Genomic DNA, 20,488 nt, shown 5'->3' with positions numbered 1-20,488 from the left:
CAAACAAAGTTAAATCTAAAAGAGAGAGCCCTCTCTGATTGCAGGTGGGCTAGAACCTGCAGTCCGAAGTTGGTTTGTGGTTACCTCGGCCGTATCCCTTTCTTAACCTTCAGGGACAACCTGAGTGATAACATAATGGCGACTCCACTGGGGAACTTCCTCAGTTAATTTTACAAAGTTTCACGAAGAAGGTTAAAAACACCCTGTAGAAATTGATTTTCTAATTGCTGTATATTTCCTATAACTACAGATGAAGCCTGAATGTCAGCCAGGAAGCCTTTGAAACTGTTTTTGTTTTACATTAACAGGTTTAGATAAAAGCTGCTTCAGTCAATCTTCATGCTAGTTTTAAGATATACACAGCCATTTCAAAATCTTATCTGGCCCCTGTAAATACAAAATATTCCAAAAAATATACCCAAAAAACAAGTTCGGAAGTTGGCTCCCAAGAAAAACCCGCGATATACAAGGTCAAACCCAGACCCAGATCCTCCAGCTGTTTTTCAAAACCCTAACATAATCCCTAAAATCCTTAGGAAGCAACAAAGACAGTAAAATTTTGCTGATTTGAGTCCTGAAACAACTTAACCTAGCTCCATTCCAACTCCTGTCAAGGTTTTATTCCGGTCCACCCCTGCTTCCCCTAGTTCATCATCTACATCTCTAAGCCCTCCCTTCACACCTTCATTCACTGCACATATTCCCATTACAACCACTGTTGTTTCTACCGTTCCTATCACCCCTGTTGTACCAGTCGTTCCCGTTGTTCCAGTTATCCCTGTCATTCCTATAAACCCCGCGAATATGGCTAATAGATATGCACCCCTGCAGTTGCCTGCTAACGCTGCAGCTTTACCTCAGGATTACCAATCCAAAATCACATATTTTGATTCCACTGGTGCCTTCACAGCTATTCAGCATGCCAAAAAGATGCAAGACTATTTTGAGAACTATGAAATAGATGATGACAGCGTGAGAATGAGAATTTTTGTCCAGAGCCTGACAAGTGATGTGAGAACTTGGTTCAGATCACTTGCTGCAAATTCCATAACCACTCCTGATGAGCTATACCTAGCCTTTATTAACAGATGGGAGAAAAAGAAAGATCCTTTGCACATACTAGCTGAATATGATACAATCAAACGAGGTCCTCAAGAGACCGTTTTGGAGTACTGTGCAAGATTCAACAATGTATATAACGCGATACCACAGAATTTAAGACCTCCACCCAATTTAGCCTTGTACAAATTTCCCGACGGTTTTGACCCTGATATGGCATATCAGTTGAAAGAAAGAGCTCCTGCAACCCTTGAAGACGCTCAAAAGGTTGCCGTCACGGTAGAAGCCAACTTAATTGCCAAAAGAAACAGAGTGAGAATGGAAAAGAGAACCACCTTTAAGGAAGAACCCTCAGCCTTTGACCAGAAACTTGACGCTATCATTAATGGCCTGCAAAGACTAGGAGAAAGAGTAGAACATGTTGAGAGAAAAGCATCATGGGAAGGGCATCAGTCCAACACTATAAGAAACCCGAATTTTAGGAAGACACAGAACATAAATGCTGGTAGGCCTAACCAAGACCAGGATATTAGACCCCCTTTTCAAGATAACTACGTAGAAGGATCCACATCCAGTTAGCCTATAGAAGACGATCACATAAATGTAATGGATCTAAGGGGTGAGCATCAAACTTTCCTGACACAAGAAGACCAGAATGAACATGATGATAATCAATTTCAAACTAAAACTGGTGAATCTTTTGATTTTAAACAAGGTTATGATACTGCTGTATATGAAGTACACAGACAGTATAAACTCAGAACTAGGAGCATCGACATCTCTGAGCCCAGCAAGACAAAGGAAACCAAACAACCCAACAAGATTAAAAACACAGCTGTCATAACCCAACCAGCTGACACGACTGCCTCAAACTCAAGTCAAGTGACCGTAGAGGACATAACAGACACGCAGCCTGCTGTTGAGCAGCCTTTGACACCTCCTTTCTCAAAACAAAACTCAAACAGTGTCCCAAAAAGTACTCCTAAAATTGCCAAACTGCAAGCAAATACATCCCATAGCATTGATAAACAAGAGCAAGTTGCTGAGAATTCAAATGAAGAGGGAAAAACTGCCAATGCCAATACCAAGACTCCCCTGGAGAAGCCTTTTAGTTTAGAAACAGAGATTGGAAAACTCAAGATAGCCATTCCTCTTTCAGAATTGGCTAAACACGATGTGTATAGGCAACAAATTCAAAGATCATTGCAAATGCCAGAAAATAAAGATGATGTAAATGTTTTGGATGATTCCCCTGAACTGCTATTTGGCCCAGAGGTTAATGGAAAATCTACCTATGGACCTGTCCCACCCTTTTATGTCAGTCTGCATATACATGACAAAGTTTTACACAACGCTATGTTTGACTCAGGGGCATCACACAATCTTATGCCCAAAGCAGTGATGGAAAAACTGAACCTCGACATTACAAGACCTTACAAAGATTTATACTCATTTGACTCAAGTCAAGTGAAATGTCTAGGTCTCATCAAAGATCTGTGTGTTTCCCTAGTCCAATATCCGAACAAGACCATTCTCATGGATGTAGTGGTCGCTGATATTCCTCCCAAGTACGGTATGCTCCTGTCAAGATCATGGGGAGCGAAGCTTCAAGGATCCCTTCAACTAGACCTTTCCTATGCTACCATTTCAGTCTTTGGGCAACCAAAGAGACTGTACAGAGAAACGCTCATGAAATATGTAGTGAGTAGTGAAAACAAGCCTGAAAATTTTCCCATTTATTCAATCCATTCTGATATGGATTCTTTCATTTTATTTAATGATGATTTGGATCTGCCCACCAATAAGGAGCCTTTCGCTCTAGAACAACAAGTGCACATCAGTCAAGAAGCGGTTACCCACAATAAAAAGATTGTCAAAACAGTAAATGCAACTAGAAGGTTACAAGAACCTCTCCAAACAGAAATTCTAAATCTGCCCAATCCTAAAACAGCTCAATCCCTTGATATTGATCACAAGCAAGAAATCACATGGTTCTTAGAGTTTGATGGTTCTGTTAACAAGTTAGGAGCAGGGGCAGGTGTCTGGATTCACAATACACACGATAACCATGTAGAAGGACATGCCTACAGACTGAACTTCAAATGCACAAACAACATGGCAGAGTATGAGGCTCTGCTGTTAGGCCTTAAACTGTTGAAAACTCTAGGTGCTGTAAAAATATCTATCTTAGGTGACTCTGATCTAGTCATACAGCAGATAAAAGGTAACTTTGTTACCAATGACAATAGAATGAGAGCCTACAGAGCAGCTGCTACTGACATACTCCAGTCATTCACTGAATTCAAGCTTGACAAGATTTCCAGAAATCACAACATTCATGCACACAGCCTAGCCACCTTCGCGAGTACATGCAAGCTCCCTTTTGACCCAAATCATCACTTCACAGCCGAAATAAAACATAGACCCACCGTCCCAAACAATGTAAGAGATTGGCAAGTGTTCGAGAATGATGCCCAGATTAACAATTTCCTTACCCTTGCGCACGAATTCTCAAATATACACATTGACACGGATGCCATGACAGATTCTGAACAGCAGAGAAATGAAAGTCAGCAAGCTTTAGATGCTGCAACAGCCAAACTGATTCTGAAGCCAACCGTTTTTGACAATGAAAACATTGAACAGCTAAGACAAACACAGGCAGAAGAAATAGACAAAACAGAAGTAGAAATCATTGACCTAAAGGATAATTTTTTGCCCGCTGGGCTAACTCCACTAGAAGACATGTTTGACTCTAATGACGTTCCCAGAAAACCAAAATTGCAACCAATAAACACGGAAATTGAAGAACACAACATTGGGACACCAGAGAATCCAAAAATGATCAAATTGTCCAAAAACTTGCCACCTGATCAAAATCCCAAGTACATTGACTTATTCAAATAATTTCAAGATGTATTTGCTTGGAGCTATGAGGATTTGAAGTCCTATGATACATCAGTGATCCAGCACACTATCCTATTGAAGCCCAATCAGAAGCCCTTCAAACAGAAATTGAGAAGAATCAACCTCGTGTTGCTTCCCCCGATTGAAGAAGAAGTAAAAAGGATGTGGGAAGCAGGCATTATAGCACCTATCAGATTCTCTGAGTGGGTGTCCAATCTTGTTCCTACAAGAAAAAAGACAGGAGAAATCAGACTTTGTGTAGACCTAAGAAATTTAAATCAAGTCTCCTTAAAAGACCACTACCCTTTGCCCAAAATGGACCACATATTTCATAGAGTAGTGGGATCATCTAGAATCTCTTTATTAGATGGATTTTCAGGCTTCAACCAAATACTTGTTCACCCAGATGACCAAGACAAAACAACTTTTACCACACCCTGGGGAACATTTAAGTATGTAAAAATGCCATTCGGACTTAAAAACACTGGTGCTACTTTCCAACGAGCAATGGATATTGCATTTGCAAAAGAAATACACGATTTTTTAGTTGTGTACCTCGATGATTTAACCCCATTTTCCAAATCTGATGAAGAACATCTCAAGCATCTTAGGCAAATCTTCATAACATGCAGAAAATATGGAATTTCCTTAAATCCTAAGAAGTCCTTATTTGGCCTTGAAGAGGGAAAATTACTTGGCCACATCATATCAAAAGATGGGATCAGGATTGATCCTGAGAGAATACAAGCCATCCTCCAAATCCCATACCCCAGAAACATAAAAGAGTTACAAGCATTCCTTGGGAAAATCAACTTCTTGAGAAGATTCATTCCAAATTTGGCTGAATTAATAAGACTATTAAGCAACATGTTAAAGAAGGATGCCAAGGTAAGATGGTCCCTGGAAGCTAAGCAAGCATTTGAGAGTATCAAATCTGCCTTAACTCAAACCCCTGTCCTAACTAGTCCACAGTTCGATAAAGATTTCATCATATTTTCGTTTGCATCCGAGCATACGATAGCTGCTGTCCTGCTGCAGAAGGATGAACAAGGAGCTGAAAAGCCGATTGCTTTTTTCAGCCGAGCCTTAAGAGACGCCCCATTGAAATACCCGATAATGGAAAAACAGGCCTATGCACTTATCAAGGCCATCAAGGATTTTCGAGTGTACATACTGTACTCACACGTGATCGCCTACGTCCCACACGCTGCTGTAAAAGACATACTGACTCAAGACGGATTAGAAGGCAAAAGAGGTAAGTGGATTGCAAGTATCCTCGAATACGACATTGAAATAAAACCAACCAAGCTGATAAAGGGACAAGGTTTAGCTAAACTGATGTCCGAAACAAACTTTCAGGTCTTAGACATTAACCAGCTGGACAATGAACAGGAGCTGGTGACTCCACAGATCAGTGAAATATTTCTGCAATGCCCCTGGTACACTGATATTTGCTTTGTATTGTTAAACCTGTGTGCTCCCCCAGGATTGTCCAGAACAAAGAAAAGATTTTTGAAGATGAAAGATTTGAGATTTTGTGTTGTTGATGGTGCATTATTTTGGAGAAATCATGAAGGTATATTTTTAAATTGCTTAACCATGAATGAAACCAACAATGTCATGAAAGAATTCCATGCAGGTGATTGTCGAGGACATCTCTACTGGAAGTCCACAGCAGACAAAATCCTGAGGGCCGGTTTCTACTGGCCCACTCTTTTTGCGGATGTTAAAAAATTTTCCACAACATGTCATAAGTGCCAAATTTTTGAAGGCAAGAGAAAATTATTACCCCTGTCCCTTAAACCAATCTCCACCGAAAAACCTTTTCAACAATGGGGTCTTGACTTCATTGGAGAAATCCATCCCTCTTCCTCAGGCCAACACAAATGGATCCTAAGAGCCACCGATTATTTCACCAAGTGGGTTGAAGCCATTCCCTGTAGACAAGCCAATGATACCATCATTATCCAATTCCTTGAATGCAACATCCTTTCTAGATTTGGCTGTCTTGAGAAAATCATCACTGATAATGCTGCTGCCTTTAAGTCCAAAAAGATGATCAGTTTCTGCCATAAGTTTCATATCACCCTGGGCCACTCTACAACATATTATCCTCAAGGTAATGGATTGGCGGAATCATCTAATAAGAGCCTCATCAACATCATAAAGAAGATGCTAGAAAAAAACAAGAAAAACTGGCACAAAAAGCTGGTGAATTCCCTATGGGCAGACAGACTTTCAAGCAAAAGATCAATTGGAAGGAGCCCTTATGAGTTGGTATATGGCATGGAGGCTAGATTTCCTTCATCCCTCGGCATTCCCACCATCAAGCTGTTACAAGAGATTCAGGCGGAACCAAATGACATTCAAAGAAGAATTAATCAGATGATCCATCTCCAGCAAACCATAGAACAAGTATATGGCAGAGCACAGATTTTGCAAGAAAAGCTCAAAAAAATGTTTGAAAAGAGAGCTAAAGCTGAAGATTTCAGAATTGATGACAAAGTTCTAAAGTGGGACTCAAAAAGAGAAGACAAGGGCAAGCATGCAAAGTTCGATTTCCTATGGAAAGGCCCATTTATTATTTCTGCTGTTTAGGGAAACAACACCTATTTTCTCAAATCTATGGAGGACATCACTGTTGAAGAAGGCCCTATGAATGGCAGGATGTTGAAACATTATCACGATCCTTGTTGTTAAAACAATGAAAGTCCTGTAAATATCTTTGTACAGTTATATTGTGTATATATGAGCACTGTGTTTTAATTCATTTTGATAAACAGGCCGATTATTGAAGGAACAATAGTAAATTCATGGAGGTACAGCCGGTGTTGATTGTCCAGTTTCCAAAGACCCATCTCGGTATCAATCTAAGCAAGGCAGCAAGAGTAACAACGTCACAGCAGCAATTCGGGTTAGAGAGAAGCTGTTTTGCACTTGCAATTTTCAGGCAAGAAAAGGTTAACAGAAGAGGAAAGATTTCAGCAATTTATTTCACACCTGAGCTGAAGGAAGTACATCAATTTGCAATCCATGTTTAAAAAAAAAGAAGATATATTCTCAGGCAGGATTGTACATAGTAATACAGCACGCAGAAGAAAGCAGGCGTTGCTGAGCAGTTCACAAAGACTCAATTAAGGAGAAGGTCGTTTTGTCACAAAGTTTCATATTTCTAACAGCCAGAGCAAAGAAGTTTTTTTCAATTTACAGTGACAACAAAGATCAAGGCAGTCTGACCTGCTGTTCTTGACTTTTCACAAGGAAAAGCCATCCCCAAGTGGAGCCATTGTTAGCCTCCTGTTTCAACAGGTTTCATATTTCATGATTGACATTTTTACATGCCAAATATGTCATCTTTCTTGCAGCAAGGTTCCATATTTCCAGAGAAGAAAACCAGAGAAGAAGTAATAAAGTATGCCAATACAAATGTTACTATTGTTTCCAATTTTGATGAGTTTTTCCAGTTTTGAAGAAGTTCTTAAAGGGAGGTCCAGACAGTCTAATCCTGGTCTCCCTAGGTTTCAATTTCCTGTTTTAGAATATAGAGAATGACATCTGTCCAAACAGTTTAATCTTGGCAGATTTGTAGATAGGTAGAGAATCAAAGGGACCCAACTGTTTAATCTGGGCCCTGGTAGAAATAAGTGCAGATCTAGATAGGAAAATTCAAAAGAAAAAATTGTGAATCTAGGTCTGCAAGTCAAAGTGCACCCAAAATAAAAAGAAGAAAAAATGTTAGGACAGTAGGCTGGGTAGGTAGCTTTGATGTGGCAGAATCATGACTAGTGATCAATTTTGTATTCCACAATGTCTTATCTTTTCTGATCACAGTTATCAGGCAGTTTGCAGTTTCATGAAGGTACTCAGGCTGAAGATTCATTAACATCCCCCTCTTCTCATTCCTCCCCCAAGTCACTTACTAACATCCCCCAAGAGGTCAAGATCTGCTTGAGCCTCTCAGTCACATCGTTTCCATGACATGTGCCCTGGTGAGGATCTCGTTCACTCAAGGACTGCTCACTCATCATCTGTGAGCCTTCTTTTCCCCAAAGTGGCATAAGGTCTCACACCTTAGCGCCCTCTCTTCATCTCCATATTAACTTTTAACTTTATTATATAGCTCCCTAACAATTTTCCCTTCCCCCTATTAAAATCATGTATATAAATCCCCCTATGTAAATACCCCTCCCTGGCATTATAGCCATACTTTCTACTAAGTCCGGGAAATCTCAGTCCATCTGGAACTGTTTTTAGCCCATCCGAGTCATTGAGGAACTAGTTTGACATCTGGTCAACTAGCAACCTCTCCCTTAACCCCAAAAACCCCCAAAAAACCCATGTTTTCACCTTCCCCTTGTAAAATTTCACCCCACCGCTGTAAAAACCCACATACCACCCCTAACCCAAAGATCCTGCGCATAAACATTAACACGCGCCTTTATTTAACCCCGCAAACCCATTTTCCTAAGTCTATAACCCGCCGCGCATATTAAATTTGGAATATTCCTGTGAATATTCCCGCCCGTTAACCCCATATCCCGTCGCGTCCGCCGCCAGCCATCCGATCCACAGCCCCGTAGATCTACGGCTGGCGGGCATCCTTATCCCCGACGCGCCCGGCCTTTAACGTCCGGGAGTTCGGCGGTTTTGCCGCCGTACTCCCGCCACGCGTCAGGCGCCGGGCTGTGGCGGAGCCCCTCCCTCCGAAACCGCCATCCCCCATAAGCGGTGCGCCACATACCGCTTACTGCTCGGTGACGTCACCAACCCACGTCACCCCTGCACAATCAACAGCCCACGTCACCCCCCTTGTACAGTCACTCGATGAGTCACTCGCCTGCGTGGCCTCCTGCCACGTCACTGCCACGTGTCCCGCCACCGTACCTGCCACATCATCGTCCGTACGAGATGACGTCATGCTGACTTCATCCCGCCACTTCGCCATGCTGACGTCACCCGCCGTACAATGCTGACGTCATCAGCCTTTTTTTTTTTGACGCAAAGGCGCGAAAGTCGCACTTCGGAGCCCCGGAATCGAATTCTGAGGCAGTTTTTGATGAGCGATTAGCGCAAATCGCTCATCGCAGGATTTTTTGGGCCAAAATGGAGAATCTTCAGGGAATCTTTAAGGAATCTTCGCTCCATGCAGCCCCAGGAAGCCCGAAAAGGCGCAGAAATGATCAGTTTTCTTCACAGAGCATGCCGAAAGGATCAAAAAACAATTTCAAAGGTGCAGAGGCCGAACAACGGCCATTAATTCGTGATTAGACCCGCAGTACATCAGATCAGCAGCCCAGATTTTGTCAAAGAGTATCAGAGAAGGAGAAGACGCCAAAGAGTATCAGCTGAAGATATTTTAGTGGCTCGAAGCAGCTAAGAATTAATGAGCCCATCAGGAAGTCAAATCAGGCAGCTAAAGCCCATTCCTGCACTCAAATCATAGCTTAAACTTAAATGTAGACAAGCTTCGAGGAACAGGAACCCATGCATATATATTTCAGAAGACATTACATCAAGCCACCAAGGACCACATCATTCACTTATTTCTGATACGGCGACCCTCAGCGCCGCTCAAGAGATTTTTTGCATTAATTCCAGATAGAGTTAGGTCAATAAATGATGTTTTATGACGTGATTAGGTCAAGTTGTAATAAAAGCAGTAGATAGAAAGTTTTGCCCTATATATACCACCCTCTGTATAGTTTTAAGGGTTGGTCAATTGAGAATTTCATTAGAGACTCACATTGTACACCTGAGTTTTTCCATAATCAAAGATTGCTGAAAGCTCGGAGAAAGAACTGTCTGTTGTTGATGAATGTTTTGAAAAGCTAAAGATGGAATTCCTGCGCTGCAGCCTGAAGCAATAAGTGCCTCTTATCTCTGTTTATGTGTTTGCCATGATCTAAATAGCAGGAAGAAAGAATAGCCTAGAATAAGTTTAAACACTCTCTATGCTCAATTTCTGCTATTTCTCTGTGTTTTTCGTCTAAATGAATTGGTTATGAGTATGAATTCCTCCCAGCTCGTATTTACCCCAATTCACCTGTGCTGGCCAATTACCTAGGGATTCTTAACTGCCCCTAGGTAGTGCCCTGTTACTTTCTCTGTTAAGTCGATTGAGAGATTCTTAACTGCCTCTCATTGCTTGGCATCTCTTCCGTCCATAAAACCTGAAGGTTGCTTCGACCTCAGCTATCTGGCTCCATCTTCCCTCACTGTGATTAAAGAAATATAACAGCATTTCTCCTCCTTGACTCCACGCCCAATGGTTCGAGAAACTTAGACTATACACTGTCTCTCCACCTGAAGAATCAATTTTCCCACCAAAACAAAATAAAGAACCCCCTGAACCCAAGACCTAGCCTAAAATCCTTTCAAACAAAGTTAAATCTAAAAGAGAGAGCCCTCTCTGATTGCAGGTGGGCTAGAACCTGCAGTCCAAAGTTGGTTTGTGGTTACCTCGGCCGTATCCCTTTCTTAACCTTCAGGGACAACCTGAGTGATAACATAATGGCGACTCCACTGGGGAACTTCCTCAGTTAATTTTACAAAGTTTCACGAAGAAGGTTAAAAACACCTTGTAGAAATTGATTTTCTAATTGCTGTATATTTCCTATAACTACAGATGAAGCCTGAATGTCAGCCAGGAAGCCTTTGAAACTGTTTTTGTTTTACATTAACAGGTTTAGATAAAAGCTGCTTCAGTCAATCTTCATGCTAGTTTTAAGATATACACAGCCATTTCAAAATCTTATCTGGCCCCTGTAAATACAAAATATTCCAAAAAATATACCCAAAAAACAAGTTCGGAAGCTGGCTCCCAAGAAAAACCCGTGATATACAAGGTCAAACCCAGACCCAGATCCTCCAGCTGTTTTTCAAAACCCTAACATAATCCCTAAAATCCTTAGGAAGCAACAAAGACAGGAAAATTTTGCTGATTTGAGTCCTGAAACAACTTACCCTAGCTCCGTTCCAACTCCTGTCAAGGTTTTATTCCGGTCCACCCCTACTTCCCCTAGTTCATCATCTACATCTCAAAGCCCTCCCTTCACACCTTCATTCACTGCACATATTCCCATTACAACCACTGTTGTTTCTACCGTTCCTATCACCCCTGTTGTACCAGTCGTTCCCGTTGTTCCAGTTATCCCTGTCATTCCTATAAACCCCGCGAATATGGCTAATAGATATGCACCCCTGCAGTTGCCTGCTAACGCTGCAGCTTTACCTCAGGATTACCAATCCAAAATCACATATTTTGATTCCACCAGTGCCTTCACAGCTATTCAGCATGCCAAAAAGATGCAAGACTATTTTGAGAACTATGAAATAGATGATGACAGTGTGAGAATGAGAATTTTTGTCCAGAGCCTGACAGGTGATGTGAGAACTTGGTTCAGATCACTTGCTGCAAATTCCATAACCACTCCTGATGAGCTATACCTAGCCTTTATTAACAGATGGGAGAAAAAGAAAGATCCTTTGCACATACTAGCTGAATATGATACAATCAAACGAGGTCCTCAAGAGACCGTTTTGGAGTACTGTGCAAGATTCAACAATGTATATAACGCGATACCACAGAATTTAAGACCTCCACCCAATTTAGCCTTGTACAAATTTCCCGACGGTTATTACCCTGATATGGCATATCAGTTGAAAGAAAGAGCTCCTGCAACCCTTCAAGACGCTCAAAAGGTTGTCGTCACGGTAGAATCCAACTTAATTGCCAAAAGAAACAGAGTGAGAATGGAAAAGAGAACAACCTTTAAGGAAGAACCCTCAACCTTTGACCAGAAACTTGACGCTATCATTAATGGCCTGCAAAGACTAGGAGAAAGAGTAGAACATGTTGAGAGAAAAGCATCATGGGAAGGGCAGCAGTCCAACACTATAAGAAACCCGAATTTTAGGAAGACACAGAACATAAATGCTGGTAGGCCTAACCAAGACCAGGATATTAGACCCCCTTTTCAAGATAACTACGTAGAAGGATCCACATCCAGTCAGCCTATAGAAGACGATCACATAAATGTAATGGATCTAAGGGGTGAGCATTAAACTTTCCTAACACAAGAAGACCAGAATGAACATGATGATAATCAATTTCAAACTAAAACTGGCGAATCTTTTGATTTTAAACAAGGTTATGATACTGCTGTATATGAAGTACACAGACAGTATAAGCTCAGAACTAGGACCATCGACATCTCTGAGCCCAGCAAGACAAAGGAAACCAAACAGCCCAACAAGATTAAAAACACAGCTGTCATAACCCAACCAGCTGACACGACTGCCTCAAACTCAAGTCAAGTGACCGTAGAGGACATAACAGACACGCAGCCTGCTGTTGAGCAGCCTTTGACACCTCCTTTCTCAAAACAAAACTCAAACAGTGTCCCAAAAAGTACTCCTAAAATTGCCAAACCGCAAGCAAATACATCCCATAGCATTGATAAACAAGAGCAAGTTGCTGAGAATTCAAATGAAGAGGGAAAAACTGCCAATGCCAATACCAAGACTCCCCTGGAGAAGCCTTTTAGTTTAGAAACAGAGATTGGAAAACTCAAGATAGCCATTCCTCTTTCAGAATTGGCTAAACACGATGTGTATAGGCAACAAATTCAAAGATCATTGCAAATGCCAGAAAATAAAGATGATGTAAATGTTTTGGATGATTCCCCTGAACTGCTATTTGGCCCAGAGGTTAATGGAAAATCTACCTATGGACCTGTCCCACCCTTTTATGTCAGTCTGCATATACATGACAAAGTTTTACACAACGCTATGTTTGACTCAGGGGCATCACACAATCTTATGCCCAAAGTAGTGATGGAAAAACTGAACCTCGACATTACAAGACCTTACAAAGATTTATACTCATTTGACTCAAGTCAAGTGAAATGTCTAGGTCTCATCAAAGATCTGTGTGTTTCCCTAGTCCAATATCCGAACAAGACCATTCTCATGGATGTAGTGGTCGCTGATATTCCTCCCAAGTACGGTATGCTCCTGTCAAGATCATGGGGAGCGAAGCTTCAAGGATCCCTTCAACTAGACCTTTCCTATGCTACCATTTCAGTCTTTGGGCAACCAAAGAGACTATACAGAGAAACGCTCATGAAATATGTAGTGAGTAGTGAAAACAAGCCTGAAAATTTTCCCATTTATTCAATCCATTCTGATATGGATTCTTTCATTTTATTTAATGATGATTTGGATCTGCCCACCAATAAGGAGCCTTTCGCTCTAGAACAACAAGTGCACATCAGTCAAGAAGCGGTTACCCACAATAAAAAGATTGTCAAAACAGTAAATGCAACCAGCATGTTACAAGAACCTCCCCAAACAGAAATTCTAAATCTGCCCAATCCTAAAACAGCTCAATCCCTTGATACTGATCACAAGCAAGAAATCACATGGTTCTTAGAGTTTGATGGTTCTGTTAACAAGTTAGGAGCAGGGGCAGGTGTCTGGATTCACAATACACACGATAACCATGCAGAAGGACATGCCTACAGACTGAACTTCAAATGCACAAACAACATGGCAGAGTATGAGGCTCTGCTGTTAGGCCTTAAACTGCTGAAAACTCTAGGTGCTGTAAAAATATCTATCTTAGGTGACTCTGATCTAGTCATACAGCAGATAAAAGGTAATTTTGTTACCAATGACAATAGAATGAGAGCCTACAGAGCAGCTGCTACTGACATACTCCAGTCATTCACTGAATTCAAGCTTGACAAGATTTCCAGAAATCACAACATTCATGCACACAGCCTAGCCACCTTCGCGAGTACATGCAAGCTCCCTTTTGACCCAAATCATCACTTCACAGCTGAAATAAAACATAGACCCACCGTCCCAAACAATGTAAGAGATTGGAAAGTGTTCGAGAATGATGCCCAGATTAACAATATCCTTACCCTTGCGCACGAATTCTCAAATATACACATTGACACGGATGCCATGACAGATTCTGAATAGCAGAGAAATGAAAGTCAGCAAGCTTTAGATGCTGCAACAGCCAAACTGATTCTGAAGCCAACCGTTTTTGACAATGAAAACATTGAACAGCTAAGACAAACACAGGCAGAAGAAATAGACAAAACAGAAGTAGAAATCATTGACCTAAAGGATAATTTTTTGCCCGCTGGGCTAACTCCACTAGAAGACATGTTTGACTCTAATGACGTTCCCAGAAAACCAAAATTGCAACCAATAAACACGGAAATTGAAGAACACAACATTGGGACACCAGAGAATCCAAAAATGATCAAACTGTCCAAAAACTTGCCACCCGATCAAAAGCCCAAGTACATTGACTTATTCAAAGAATTTCAAGATGTATTTGCTTGGAGCTATGAGGATTTGAAGTCCTATGATACATCAGTGATTCAGCACACTATCCCATTGAAGCCCAATCAGAAGCCCTTCAAACAGAAATTGAGAAGAATCAACCTCGTGCTGCTTCCCCCGATTGAAAAAGAAGTAAAAAGGATGTCGGAAGCAGGCATTATAGCACCTATCAGATTCTCTGAGTGGGTGTCCAATCTTGTTCCTACAAGAAAAAAGACAGGAGAAATCAGACTTTGTGTAGACCTAAGAAATTTAAATCAAGTCTCCTTAAAAGACCACTACCCTTTGCCCAAAATGGACCACATATTGCATAGAGTAGTGGGATCATCTAGAATCTCTTTATTAGATGGATTTTCAGGTTTCAACCAAATACTTGTTCACCCAGATGACCAAGACAAAACAGCTTTTACCACACCCTGGGGAACATTTAAGTATGTAAAAATGCCATTCGGACTTAAAAACGCTGGTGCTACTTTCCAACGAGCAATGGATATTGCATTTGCAAAAGAAATACACGATTTTTTAGTTGTGTACCTCGATGATTTAACCCCATTTTCCAAATCTGATGAAGAACATCTCAATCATCTTAGGCAAATCTTCATAACATGCAGAAAATATGGAATTTCCTTAAATCCTAAGAAGTCCTTATTTGGCCTTGAAGAGGGAAAATTACTTGGCCACATCATATCAAAAGACGGGATCAGGATTGATCCTGAGAGAATACAAGCCATCCTCCAAATCCCATACCCCAGAAACATAAAAGAGTTACAAGCATTCCTTGGGAAAATCAACTTCTTGAGAAGATTCATTCCAAATCTGGCTGAATTAATAAGACTATTAAGCAACATGTTAAAGAAGGATGCCAAGGTAAGATGGTCCCTGGAAGCTAAGCAAGCATTTGAGAGTATCAAATCTGCCTTAACTCAAACCCCTGTCCTAACTAGTCCACAATTCGATAAAGATTTCATCATATTTTTGTTTGCATCCGAGCATACGATAGCTACTGTCCTGCTGCAGAAGGATGAACAAGGAGTTGAAAAGCCGATTGCTTTTTTCAGCCGAGCCTTAAGAGACGCCCCATTGAAATACCCGATAATGGAAAAACAGGCCTATGCACTTATCAAGGCCATCAAGGATTTTCGAGTGTACATACTGTACTCACACGTGATCGCCTACGTCCCACACGCTGCTGTAAAAGACATACTGACTCAAGACGGATTAGAAGGCAAAAGAGGTAAGTGGATTGCAAGTATCCTTGAATACGACATTGAAATAAAACCAACCAAGCTGATAAAGGGACAAGGTTTAGCTAAACTGATGTCCGAAACAAACTTTCAGGTCTTAGACATTAACCAGCTGGACAATGAATAGGAGCTGGCGACTCCACAGATCAGTGAAATATTTCTGCAATGCCCCTGGTACACTGATATTTGCATTGTATTGTTAAACCTGTGTGCTCCCCCAGGATTGTCCAGAACAAAGAAAAGATTTTTGAAGATGAAAGATTTGAGATTTTGTGTTGTTGATGGTGCATTATTTTGGAGAAATCATGAAGGTATATTGTTAAATTGCTTAACCATGAATGGAACCAACAATGTCATGAAAGAATTCCATGCAGGTGATTGTGGAGGACATCTCTACTGGAAGTCCACAGCAGAAAAAATCCTGAGGGCCGGTTTCTACTGGCCCACTCTTTTTGCGGATGTTAAAAAATTTTCCACAACATGTCATAAGTGCCAAATTTTTGAAGGCAAGAGAAAATTATTACCCCTGCCCCTTAAACCAATCTCCACCGAAAAACCTTTTCAACAATGGGGTCTTGACTTCATTGGAGAAATCCATCCCTCTTCCTCAGGCCAACACAAATGGATCCTAACAGCCACCGATTATTTCACCAAGTGGGTTGAAGCCATTCCCTGTAGACAAGCCAATGATACCATCATTATCCAATTCCTTGAATGCAACATCCTTTCTAGATTTGGTTGTCCTGAGAAAATCATCACTGATAATGCCGCTGCCTTTAAGTCCAAAAAGATGATCAGTTTCTGCCATAAGTTTCATATCACCCTGGGCCACTCTACAACATATTATCCTCAAGGCAATGGATTGGCCGAATCATCTAATAAGAGCCTCATCAACATCATAAAGAAGATGCTAGAAGAAAACAAGAAAAACTGGCACAAAAAGCTGGTGAATGCCCTATGGGCAGACAAACTTTCAAGCAAAAGATCAATTGGAATGAGCCCTTATGAACTGGTATATGGCATGGAGGCTAGATTTCCTTCATCCCTTGGCATTCCCACCATCAAGCTGTTACAAGAGATTCAGGCGGAACCAAATGACATTCAAAGAAGAATTAATCAGATGATCCATCTCCAACAAACCAGAGAACAAGTATATGGCAGAGCACAGATTTTGCAAGAAAAGCTCAAAAAGATGTTTGACAAGAGAGCTAAAGCTGAAGATTTCAGAATTGATGACAAAGTTCTAAAGTGGGACTCAAAAAGAGAAGACAAGGGCAAGCATGCAAAGTTCGATTTCCTATGGAAAGGCCCATTTATTATTTCTGCTGTTAAGGGAAACAACACCTATTTTCTCAAATCTATGGAGGACAACATTGTTGAAGAAGGCCCTGTGAATGGCAGGATGTTGAAACATTATCACGATCCTTGTTGTTAAAACAATGAAAGTCCTGTAAATATCTTTGTACAGTTATATTGTGTATATATGAGCACTGTTTTTAATTCATTTTGATAAACAGGCCGATTATTGAAGGAACAGTAGTAAATTCATGGAGGCACAGCCGGTGCTGATTGTCCAGTTTCCAAAGACCCATCTCTGTATCAATCTAAGCAAGGCAGCAAGAGTAACAACGTCACAGCAGCAATTCGGGTCAGAGAGAAGCTGTTTTGCACTTGCAATTTTCAGGCAAGAAAAGGTTAACAGAAGAGGAAAGATTTCAGCAATTTATTTCACACCTGAGCTGAAGGAAGTACATCAATTTGCAATCCATGTTTAAAAAAAAAAAAGATATATTCTCAGGCAGGATTGTACATAGTAATACAGCACGCAGAAGAAAGCAGGCGTTGCTGAGCAGTTCACAAAGACTCAATTGAGGAGAAGGTCGTTTTGTCACAAAGTTTCATATTTCTAACAGCCAGAGCAAAGAAGTTTTTTTCAATTTACAGTGACAACAAAGATCAAGGCAGTCTGACCTGCTGTTCTTGACTTTTCACAAGGAAAAGCCATCCCCAAGTGGAGCCACTGTTAGCCTCCTGTTGCAACAGGTTTCATATTTCATGATTGACATTTTTACATGCCAAATATGTCATCTTTCTTGCAGCAAGGTTCCATATTTCCAGAGAAGAAAACCAGAGAAGAAGTAATAAAGTATGCCAATACAAATGTTACTGCTGTTTCCAATTTTGATGAGTTGTTCCAGTTTTGAAGAAGTTCTTAAAGGGAGGTCCAGACAGTCTAATCCTGGTCTCCCTAGGTTTCAATTTCCTGTTTTAGAATATAGAGAATGACATCTGTCCAAACAGTTTAATCTTGGCAGATTTGTAGATAGGTAGAGAATCAAAGGGACCCAACTGTTTAATCTGGGCCCTGGTAGAAATAAGTGCAGATCTAGATAGGAAAATTCAAAAGAAAAAATTGTGAATCTGGGTCTGCAAGTCCAAGTGCACCCAAAATAAAAAGAAGAAAAAATGTTAGGACAGTAGGCTGGGTAGGTAGCTTTGATGTGGCAGAATCATGACTAGTGATCAATTTTGTATTCCACAATGTCTTATCTTTTCTGATCACAGTTATCAGGCAGTTTGCAGTTTCATGAAGGTACTCAGGCTGAAGATTCATTAACATCCCCCTCTTCTCATTCCCCCCCCAAGTCACTTACTAACATCCCCCAAGAGGTCAAGATCTGCTTGAGCCTCTCAGTCACATCGTTTCCATGACATGTGCCTTGGTGAGGATCTCCTTCACTCAAGGACTGCTCACTCATCATCTGTGAGCCTTCTTTTCCCCAAAGTGGCATAAGGTCTCACACCTTAGCGCCCTCTCTTCATCTCCATATTAACTTTTAACTTTATTATATAGCTCCCTAACAATTTTCCCTTCCCCCTATTAAAATCATGTATATAAATCCTCCTATGTAAATACCCCTCCCTGGCATTATAGCCATACTTTCTACTAAGTCCGGGAAATCTCAGTCCATCTGGGACTGTTTTTAGCCCATCCGAGTCATTGAGGAACTAGTTTGACATCTGGTCAACTAGCAACCTCTCCCTTAACCCCAAAAACCCCCAAAAAACCCATGTTTTCACCTCCCCCTTGTAAAATTTCACCCCACCGCTGTAAAAACCCACATTCCTCCCCTAACCCAAAGATCCTGCGCATAAACATTAACCCGCGCCTTTATTTAACCCCGCAAACCCATTTTCCTAAGTCTATAACCCGCCGCGCATATTAAATTTGGAATATTCCTCTGAATATTCCCGCCCGTTAACCCCATATCCCGTCGCGTCCGCTGCCAGCCATCCGATCCACAGCCCGGCAGATCTACGGCTGGCGGGCATCCTTATCCCCGACGCGCCCGGCCTTTAACGTCCGGGAGTTCGGCGGTTTTGCCGCCGTACTCCCGCCACGCATCAGGCGCCGGGCTGTGGCGGATCCCCTCCCTCCGAAACCGCCATCCCCCATAAGCGGTGCGCCACATACCGCTTACCGCCCGATGACGTCACCAGCCCACGTCACCCCTGCACAATCAACAGCCCACATCACCCCCCTTGTACAGTCACTCGATGAGTCACTCGCCTGCGTGGCCTCCTGCCATGTCACTGCCACATGTCCCGCCACCGTACCTGCCACATCATCGTTCGTACGAGATGACGTCATGCTGACTTCATCCCGCCACGTCGCCATGCTGACGTCACCCGCCGTACAATGCTGACGTCATCAGCCTTTTTTTTTTTTTTGACGCAAAGGCGCGAAAGTCGCACTTCGGAGCCCCGGAATCGAATTCTGAGGCATTTTTTGATGAGCGATTAGCGCAAATCGCTCATCGCAGGATTTTTTGGGCCAAAATGGGGAATCTTTAGGGAATCTTTAAGGAATCTTCGCTCCATGCAGCCCCAGGAAACCCGAAAAGGCGCAGAAATGATCAGTTTTCTTCACAGAGCATGCCGAAAGGATCAAAAAACAATTTCAAAGGTGCAGAGGCCGATCAACGGCCATTAATTCGTGATTAGACCCGCAATACATCAGATCAGCAGCCCAGATTTTGTCAAAGAGTGTCAGAGAAGGAGAAGACGCCAAAGAGTATCAGCTGAAGATATTTTAGTGGCTCGAAGCAGCTAAGAATTAATGAGCCCATCAGGAAGTCAAATCAGGCAGCTAAAGCCCATTCCTGCACTCAAATCACAGCTTAAACTTAAATGCAGGCAAGCTTCGAGGAACAGGAACCCATGCATATTTATTTCAGAAGACATTACATCAAGCCACCAAGGACCACATCATTCACTTATTTCTGATACGGCGACCCTCAACGCCGCTCAAGAGATTTTTTGCATTTAATTCCAGATAGAGTTAGGTCAATAAATGATGTTTTATGACCTGATTAGGTCAAGTTGTAATAAAAGCAGTAGATAGAAAGTTTTGCCCTATATATACCACCCTCTGTATAGTTTTAAGGGTTGGTCAATTGAGAATTTCATTAGAGACTCGCATTGTACACCTGAGTTTTTCCATAATCAAAGATTGCTGAAAGCTCGGAGAAAGAACTGTCTGTTGTTGATGAATGTTTTGAAAAGCTGAAGATGGAATTCCTGCGCTGCGGCCTGAAGCAATAAGTGCCTCTTATCTCTGTTTATGTGTTTGCCATTATCTAAATAGCAGGAAGAAAGAATAGCCTAGAATAAGTTTAAACACTCTCTATGCTCAATTTCTGCTATTTCTCTGTGTTTTTCGTCTAAATGAATTGGTTATGAGTATGAATTCCTCCCGGCTCGTATTTACCCCAGTTTACCTGTGCTGGCCAATTACCTAGGGATTCTTAACTGCCCCTAGGTAGCGCCCTGTTACTTTCTCTGTTAAGTCGATTAAGAGATTCTTAACTACCTCTCATTGCTTGGCATCTCTTCCGTCCATAAAACCTGAAGGT

This window comes from Pinus tabuliformis, chromosome 5_2 (assembly GCF_031772625.1).
Source record: "Pinus tabuliformis cultivar Carrire ecotype Pingquan chromosome 5_2, CPIR1, whole genome shotgun sequence".
Classification (NCBI taxonomy): domain Eukaryota; kingdom Viridiplantae; phylum Streptophyta; class Pinopsida; order Pinales; family Pinaceae; genus Pinus; species Pinus tabuliformis.
Note: the sequence above shows the minus strand (reverse complement) of the source record.